The 10,000-nt window shown below is 26.4% G+C and overlaps 2 non-coding genes and 1 pseudogene across 2 annotated transcripts; all 3 read left to right on the top strand.

The window, feature by feature from the left end:
- The first annotated feature begins 4,946 nt into the window (after nucleotides 1-4,946).
- Nucleotides 4,947-6,936, top strand: LOC138858747 (small subunit ribosomal RNA). The gene has a single exon (XR_011397781.1). It is a non-coding gene; the product is annotated as a small subunit ribosomal RNA (ribosomal RNA).
- A 624-nt stretch (nucleotides 6,937-7,560) lies between these two features.
- Nucleotides 7,561-7,739, top strand: LOC138858736 (5.8S ribosomal RNA). Its single transcript, XR_011397770.1, has one exon. It is a non-coding gene; the product is annotated as a 5.8S ribosomal RNA (ribosomal RNA).
- A 502-nt stretch (nucleotides 7,740-8,241) lies between these two features.
- The window catches only part of LOC138858758 (large subunit ribosomal RNA), a pseudogene marked incomplete at its 3' end in the record, with an annotated part of 3,507 nt that continues 1,748 nt past the window's right edge, over nucleotides 8,242-10,000 (top strand).

A 10,000-nucleotide genomic window follows, 5' to 3' on the forward strand; every position in this document is an offset into this window, starting at 1 on the left:
AATATATAAAGTCTATGAAGTAATAAATTTTCATATAAGTATTAATTGCATAAAGTCTATGAAGTAATAAATTTTCATATAAGTATTAATTGTATAAAGTCTATGAAGTAATAAATTTTCATATAAGTATTAATTGTATAAAGTCTATGAAGTAATAAATTTTCATATAAGTACTAAATGTATAAAGTCTATGAAGTAATAAATTTTCATATAAGTAGTAAATATATAAAGTCTATGAAGTAATAAATTTTCATATAAGTATTAAATGTATAAAGTCTATGAAGTAAAATATAAAGTCTATGAAGTAAAATATAAAGTCTATGAAGTAATAAATTTTTATATAAGTATAAAAAATATAAAGTCTATGAAGTAATGAATTTTCATATAAGTATAAAAAATATAAAGTCTATGAAGTAATGAATTTTCATATAAGTATTAAATGTATAAAGTCTATGAAGTAATAAATTTTCATATAAGTAGTAAATATATAAAGTCTATGAAGTAATAAATTTTCATATAAGTATTAATTGTATAAAGTCTATGAAGTAATAAATTTTCATATAAGTATTAATTGTATAAAGTCTATGAAGTAATAAATTTTCATATAAGTACTAAATGTATAAAGTCTATGAAGTAATAAATTTTCATATAAGTACTAAATGTATAAAGTCTATGAAGTAATAAATTTTCATATAAGTAGTAAATATATAAAGTCTATGAAGTAATAAATTTTCATATAAGTATTAATTGTATAAAGTCTATGAAGTAATAAATTTTCATATAAGTATTAATTGTATAAAGTCTATGAAGTAATAAATTTTCATATAAGTACTAAATGTATAAAGTCTATGAAGTAATAAATTTTCATATAAGTAGTAAATATATAAAGTCTATGAAGTAATAAATTTTCATATAAGTATTAATTGTATAAAGTCTATGAAGTAATAAATTTTCATATAAGTATTAATTGTATAAAGTCTATGAAGTAATAAATTTTCATATAAGTACTAAATGTATAAAGTCTATGAAGTAATAAATTTTCATATAAGTAGTAAATATATAAAGTCTATGAAGTAATAAATTTTCATATAAGTATTAATTGTATAAAGTCTATGAAGTAATAAATTTTCATATAAGTATTAATTGTATAAAGTCTATGAAGTAATAAATTTTCATATAAGTACTAAATGTATAAAGTCTATGAAGTAATAAATTTTCATATAAGTAGTAAATATATAAAGTCTATGAAGTAATAAATTTTCATATAAGTATTAATTGCATAAAGTCTATGAAGTAATAAATTTTCATATAAGTATTAATTGTATAAAGTCTATGAAGTAATAAATTTTCATATAAGTATTAATTGTATAAAGTCTATGAAATAATAAATTTTCATATAAGTATTAATTGTATAAAGTCTATGAAGTAATAAATTTTCATATAAGTACTAAATGTATAAAGTCTATGAAGTAATAAATTTTCATATAAGTAGTAAATATATAAAGTCTATGAAGTAATAAATTTTCATATGAGTATTAAATGTATAAAGTCTATGAAGTAAAATATAAAGTCTATGAAGTAATAAATTTTTATATAAGTATAAAAAATATAAAGTCTATGAAGTAATGAATTTTCATATAAGTAGTAAATATATAAAGTCTATGAAGTAATAAATTTTCATATAAGTATTAAATGTATAAAGTCTATGAAGTAAAATATAAAGTCTATGAAGTAATAAATTTTTATATAAGTATAAAAAATATAAAGTCTATGAAGTAATAAATTTTCATATAAGTATTAATTGTATAAAGTCTATGAAGTAATAAATTTTCATATAAGTATTAATTGTATAAAGTCTATGAAGTAATAAATTTTCATATAAGTATTAATTGTATAAAGTCTATGAAGTAATAAATTTTCATATAAGTATTAATTGTATAAAGTCTATGAAGTAATAAATTTTCATATAAGTATTAATTGTATAAAGTCTATGAAGTAATAAATTTTCATATAAGTATTAATTGTATAAAGTCTATGAAGTAATAAATTTTCATATAAGTATTAATTGTATAAAGTCTATGAAATAATAAATTTTCATATAAGTATTAATTGTATAAAGTCTATGAAGTAATAAATTTTCATATAAGTATTAATTGTATAAAGTCTATGAAGTAATAAATTTTCATATAAGTATTAATTGTATAAAGTCTATGAAGTAATAAATTTTCATATAAGTATTAAATGTATAAAGTCTATGAAGTAAAATATAAAGTCTATGAAGTAATAAATTTTTATATAAGTATAAAAAATATAAAGTCTATGAAGTAATGAATTTTCATATAAGTATTAAATGTATAAAGTCTATGAAGTAATAAATTTTCATATAAGTATTAATTGTATAAAGTCTATGAAGTAATAAATTTTCATATAAGTAGTAAATATATAAAGTCTATGAAGTAATAAATTTTCATATAAGTATTAATTGTATAAAGTCTATGAAGTAATAAATTTTCATATAAGTATTAATTGTATAAAGTCTATGAAGTAATAAATTTTCATATAAGTAGTAAATATATAAAGTCTATGAAGTAATAAATTTTCATATGAGTATTAAATGTATAAAGTCTATGAAGTAAAATATAAAGTCTATGAAGTAATAAATTTTTATATAAGTATAAAAAATATAAAGTCTATGAAGTAATGAATTTTCATATAAGTATTAAATGTATAAAGTCTATGAAGTAATAAATTTTCATATAAGTATTAAATGTATAAAGTCTATGAAGTAATAAATTTTCATATAAGTATTAAATATGAAGTCATACAAGTTAAAAATTTAAAAAAAAAATCGATTGTAAAAATACTTTTGATGTTATTAGTTGTATTATGACCATGACGATATTTGAAAATGATATAAATTACCCACGTATATATGAGTTTTTAAATTTTAAATAGGTTAAAAGAATTTTTCCATATATTTTCGGGTTGGTAACGTCAACATGGGAGAGAACATTTATAACAAATTTGCACAAATCTGCTCAAATTGACATATACTGAAATAGTACTTATATGAAAATTTATTACTTCATAGACTTTATACATTTAGTACTTATATGAAAATTTTTTACTGCTAGGAAATGTATTATACTTTTATATATTTGAATTCCTTATGTTAGTTTATTAGTAAGAAATTGTTTTTAAATACTTATAAGTATGAATATTACTATACTTATATGATTTATGTATTTGGTACTTGTATGAAAATTTTCATACTTGTATGACTTTATTTACTTAGTATTTATATGGAAATATTTTTTACTTTATATGTATTTTTAAGTAAATATGAAAATGAAAGTTGATTTTGTGTGCCTTTTTATTCCTGGTTTTTATACAGTTAGTTTAAATAGAAATAGATTTTGTTTTATACAAAACTCTATATTCTGTACTAACATATTGTATATAATGAGCGTTTTTTATTCCTGGTTTTTATACAGTTAGTTTAAATAGAAATAGATTTTGTTTTATACAAAATTCTATATTCTGTACTAACATATTGTATATAATGAGCGTTTTTTATTCCTGGTTTTTATACAGTTAGTTTAAATAGAAATAGATTTTGTTTTATACAAAACTCTATATTCTGTACTAACATATTGTATATAATGAGCGTTTTTTATTCCTGGTTTTTATACAGTTAGTTTAAATAGAAATAGATTTTGTTTTATACAAAACTCTATATTCTGTACTAACATATTGTATATAATGAGCGTTTTTTATTCCTGGTTTTTATACAGTTAGTTTAAATAGAAATAGATTTTGTTTTATACAAAACTCTATATTCTGTACTAACATATTGTATATAAGCGTTTTTTATTCCTGGTTTTTATACAGTTAGTTTAAATAGAAATAGATTTTGTTTTATACAAAACTCTATATTCTGTACTAACATATTGTATATAATGAGCGTTTTTTATTCCTGGTTTTTATACAGTTAGTTTAAATAGAAATAGATTTTGTTTTATACAAAACTCTATATTCTGTACTAACATATTGTATATAATGAGCGTTTTTTATTCCTGGTTTTTATACAGTTAGTTTAAATAGAAATAGATTTGTTTTATACAAAACTCTATATTCTGTACTAACATATTGTATATAATGAGCGTTTTTTATTCCTGGTTTTTATACAGTTAGTTTAAATAGAAATAGATTTTGTTTTATACAAAACTCTATATTCTGTACTAACATATTGTATATAATGAGCGTTTTTTATTCCTGGTTTCCTACAGTTAGTTTAAATAGAAATAGATTTTGTTTTATACAAAAACATAAAAAATCTATTATTCTATACTAACATATTGTAGAAATAAATATTAAACAATATTTTAGTTTTATTTGTGAGCTATTCTAATATTTACTCATAAAATATATGTGTAAAAGGATGGTTTTTAAATAAAATAAAATATTAATGTGTTGCACCCGAAAATACTTTTTATCATATATTTATTATTGAAATAAATATAATAGAATTTGAAATTATTAATTTCAAATCAAGAAAAAAATGTATATACTCTTAAAAAAATGTATATATATTACTATATGCATTGAAATAAAGTAAAATGTATAGAATGATATTATTTGAAAATTTTGCCAATATAAGAAGAAATATCGTTCTTACATAATAATTAAATAATAATATGTATAGAGAACGAAAATTCTTTTCACGATACCAAAACAAAAATTAAAAAAATCCATTTCAAAATCACACAATAGAAATGAAATATAATGAAAAAAAATATAATAAAGAAAGAAACATAGAAAAATTGTTGTGTATATTGTAAATGTTTTTATGTTTTGTGTATTTGTGTATAATTTTCAAATAAGAAAATATCATTTTAAACTTTTATATAATATAAAAAATATTATATAAAAAAGAAATATATATTATTCTGGTTGATCCTGCCAGTAGTTATATGCTTGTCTCAAAGATTAAGCCATGCATGTCTAAGTACAAACAAATTAAAAGTGAAACCGCAAAAGGCTCATTATATCAGTTATGGTTCCATAGATCGTTAACAGTTACTTGGATAACTGTGGTAATTCTAGAGCTAATACATGCAAAATAAACACGGACCTTTTGGAACGTGTGCTTTTATTAGGCTAAAACCAAGCGATTATTCGATCGTTATATTGGTTGAACTCTAGATAACTTGCAGATCGTATGGTCTCGTACCGACGACAGATCTTTCAAATGTCTGCCCTATCAACTTTTGATGGTAGTATCTAGGACTACCATGGTTGCAACGGGTAACGGGGAATCAGGGTTCGATTCCGGAGAGGGAGCCTGAGAAACGGCTACCACATCTAAGGAAGGCAGCAGGCGCGTAAATTACCCACTCCCAGTTCGGGGAGGTAGTGACGAAAAATAACAATACAGGACTCATATCCGAGGCCCTGTAATTGGAATGAGTACACTTTAAATCCTTTAACAAGGACCTATTGGAGGGCAAGTCTGGTGCCAGCAGCCGCGGTAATTCCAGCTCCAATAGCGTATATTAAAGTTGTTGCGGTTAAAACGTTCGTAGTTGAATTTGTGCTTCATACGGGTAGTACAACTATAATTGTGGTATGTACATTACCTTATGTATGTAAGCGTATTACCGGTGGAGTTCTTATATATAATTAATACAATGTATTTTTTATATATTCCTCCTATTTAAACCTGCTTCAGTGCTCTTCATCGAGTGTTGTTGTGGGCCGGTACAATTACTTTGAACAAATTAGAGTGCTTAAAGCAGGCTCCAAATGCCTGAATATTTTGTGCATGGAATAATGAAATAAGACCTCTGTTCTACTTTCATTGGTTTTTAGATCAAGAGGTAATGATTAATAGAAGCAGTTTGGGGGCATTAGTATTACGACGCGAGAGGTGAAATTCTTGGACCGTCGTAAGACTAACTTAAGCGAAAGCATTTGCCAAAGATGTTTTCATTAATCAAGAACGAAAGTTAGAGGTTCGAAGGCGATCAGATACCGCCCTAGTTCTAACCATAAACGATGCCAGCTAGCAATTGGGTGTAGCTACTACTATGGCTCTCTCAGTCGCTTCCCGGGAAACCAAAGCTTTTGGGCTCCGGGGGAAGTATGGTTGCAAAGCTGAAACTTAAAGGAATTGACGGAAGGGCACCACCAGGAGTGGAGCCTGCGGCTTAATTTGACTCAACACGGGAAAACTTACCAGGTCCGAACATAAGCGTGTAAGACAGATTGATAGCTCTTTCTCGAATCTATGGGTGGTGGTGCATGGCCGTTCTTAGTTCGTGGAGTGATTTGTCTGGTTAATTCCGATAACGAACGAGACTCAAATATATTAAATAGATGCTTTCAGGATTATGGTGTTGAAGCTTATATAGCCTTCATTCATGCGTTCATCTTGAATGTACAAGTGTTTGAATGTGTTTATATAAGTGGAGTCGTACCTGTTGGTTTGTCCCATTATAAGGACACTAGCTTCTTAAATGGACAAATTGCGTCTAGCAGTAACGAGATTGAGCAATAACAGGTCTGTGATGCCCTTAGATGTCCTGGGCTGCACGCGCGCTACAATGAAAGTATCAACGTGTATTTCCTAGACCGAGAGGTCCGGGTAAACCGCTGAACCACTTTCATGCTTGGGATTGTGAACTGAAACTGTTCACATGAACTTGGAATTCCCAGTAAGTGTGAGTCATTAACTCGCATTGATTACGTCCCTGCCCTTTGTACACACCGCCCGTCGCTACTACCGATTGAATTATTTAGTGAGGTCTCCGGACGTGATCACTGTGACGCCTTGTGTTTCACGGTTGTTTCGCAAAAGTTGACCGAACTTGATTATTTAGAGGAAGTAAAAGTCGTAACAAGGTTTCCGTAGGTGAACCTGCGGAAGGATCATTATTGTGTTCCTATCCGAAAAGAAAAAAAAATAATTATATAAAAACAAAATAAAAAAAAAGAATAAAAAAGAAAAAAAAGTTTTCTTTTTGTTCTTTTCATTCAAAATGTTTTGAATTATACAATGTTTTGAATGTTTTTCTGTTTTTTTTTTTTTTTTAACTCCTTGTAATGCATTATGACAATATATATTATATTGTGAACTTCGCATACATTGTATTTGAACGCAATAAAAAAACCTTTAAACATATAGCTGTACTTATTATTTATATAGAAAATAATATTTAATTGTGATATTTATATAAAATATTATAAATGATAAGTTAACTTGTTCACATTAACGTGTGTAATACCTTTTTTTTATGGTATTTTCTATTTGTGATTAAAAACATGTTGAAAAATTTAAAAAAAGAAAACGCACAAATAGAGAAGAAAATAATATATAAAAGGTATTACTGTTTTTGTTGACCTAAGACATGCGCAGCTGCAAATGTTTGGGTTTAAAATTACAATTTATTGAAAGATGTTTTAAACTTATGTATTAAAAATTTATTATTGATTAATTATTAATACTTTCAATAAATTAAAATTCTTTGACTTTGAATTAAAAAAATACAAAAAAATTATCACTCTAAGCGGTGGATCACTCGGCTCATGGGTCGATGAAGAACGCAGCAAACTGTGCGTCATCGTGTGAACTGCAGGACACATGAACATCGACATTTTGAACGCATATTGCGGTCCATGCTGTTATGTACTTTAATTAATTTTAAAGTGCTGCTTGGACTACATATGGTTGAGGGTTGTAAGACTATGCTAAATTAGTTGCTTATTCTTTTAGTCAATTAATAGAATTTAAGCATATGGCATATTATTGGATTGTATTTTTCAATCCATAATATTAATAGCATAAAAAGAAATATAGAAAATATATTCTTGAATACCTCATATTTGAACGAAAATTTATGATAAATGAGAATCTTAGTATTCCCATAAAAGAAAAAATTTTCAACATTATTTAAATTATATTAAATAATACATAAGAGGAATGTCTAGCATAAAATAAATTTTTATTCTAGAATTAATTCACTCTATTGTATTGAGAAAAATTTATAATAAAAAAAAATATATGATATGTGGAGGAATAATGTTGTTAATTTTATTAATTATTATATTATGAATTTTAAAAAGGGATGAAAAGATTGAATAATATTGAGTAATCAAGATATAAAAATATATTTCTTTAAAATAGCAAATAGCAAAAAAATTAAATAAAAATAAACAAATCAATCTAAAATATATTTTATACAACCTCAACTCATATGGGACTACCCCCTGAATTTAAGCATATTAATGAGGGGAGGAAAAGAAACTAACAAGGATTTTCTTAGTAGCGGCGAGCGAAAAGAAAATAGTTCAGCACTAAGTCACTTTGTCTATATGGCAAATGTGAGATGCAGTGTATGGAATATCTTAATATCTAGTATGAGAAATTAACGATTTAAGTCCTTCTTAAATGAGGCCATTTACCCATAGAGGGTGCCAGGCCCGTATAACGTTAATGATTACTAGAAAGATATTTCCAAAGAGTCGTGTTGCTTGATAGTGCAGCACTAAGTGGGTGGTAAACTCCATCTAAAACTAAATATAACCATGAGACCGATAGTAAACAAGTACCGTGAGGGAAAGTTGAAAAGAACTCTGAATAGAGAGTTAAATAGTACGTGAAACTGCTTAGAGGTTAAGCCCGATGAACCTGAATATCCATTATGAAAAATTCATCATTATAACTGTAGTATTTAATTTTAAATATTATAATAATAGTGTGCATTTTTTTCATATAAGGACATTGTAATCTATTAACATAATAAAATATTTATCAAAAGATCATTGGTTTTTAAGTTTATTCAAATTAATTTGCTTTTAGCTTATTAACATAGAATAATTACTGATGATTTGATAAAGTGTTGATAGATTTTATTATATATAATGCTAAAATTCTTTTGAATTTTACAATAATATTATTATCATTGATTTTAATATTAATTGTATGCATTTATATGATTAACAATGCGAAAGATTCAGGATACCTTCGGGACCCGTCTTGAAACACGGACCAAGGAGTCTAACATATGTGCAAGTCATTGGGTTATATTAAACCTAATGGCGAAATTAACTTAACTGTATTAATAATGGGATTAATTTTTAATGTATTACATTATTAATTCAATCCCGGGGCGTTCCATATAGTTATGTATAATGATAATTTATTATTATTTATACCTCTAACTGGAGCGTACCTTGAGCATATATGCTGTGACCCGAAAGATGGTGAACTATACTTGATCAGGTTGAAGTCAGGGGAAACCCTGATGGAAGACCGAAACAGTTCTGACGTGCAAATCGATTGTCAGAATTGAGTATAGGGGCGAAAGACCAATCGAACCATCTAGTAGCTGGTTCCCTCCGAAGTTTCCCTCAGGATAGCTGGTGCATTTAAAAATTATGTAAAATAATCTTATCTGGTAAAGCGAATGATTAGAGGCCTTAGGGTCGAAACGACCTTAACCTATTCTCAAACTTTAAATGGGTAAGAACCTCACCTTTCTTGATATGAAGGTTGAGGTTATGATATAATGTGCCCAGTGGGCCACTTTTGGTAAGCAGAACTGGCGCTGTGGGATGAACCAAACGTAATGTTACGGTGCCTAAATTAACAACTCATGCAGATACCATGAAAGGCGTTGGTTGCTTAAAACAGCAGGACGGTGGACATGGAAGTCGTAATCCGCTAAGGAGTGTGTAACAACTCACCTGCCGAAGCAACTAGCCCTTAAAATGGATGGCGCTTAAGTTGTATACCTATACATTACCGCTAAAGTACATGATTTATAATACAATTTCGGTTGGATTATAAATTTTGAAACTTTAGTGAGTAGGAGGGTACAATGGTGTGCTTAGAAGTGTTTGGCGTAAGCCTGCATGGAGCCGCTATTGGTACAGATCTTGGTGGTAGTAGCAAATAATCGAATGAGACCTTGGAGGACTGAAGTGGAGAAGGGTTTCG

The sequence above is a fragment of the Bactrocera oleae genome, unplaced genomic scaffold (genome assembly GCF_042242935.1).
Source record: "Bactrocera oleae isolate idBacOlea1 unplaced genomic scaffold, idBacOlea1 ctg00000013.1, whole genome shotgun sequence".
Lineage (NCBI taxonomy): Eukaryota > Metazoa > Arthropoda > Insecta > Diptera > Tephritidae > Bactrocera > Bactrocera oleae.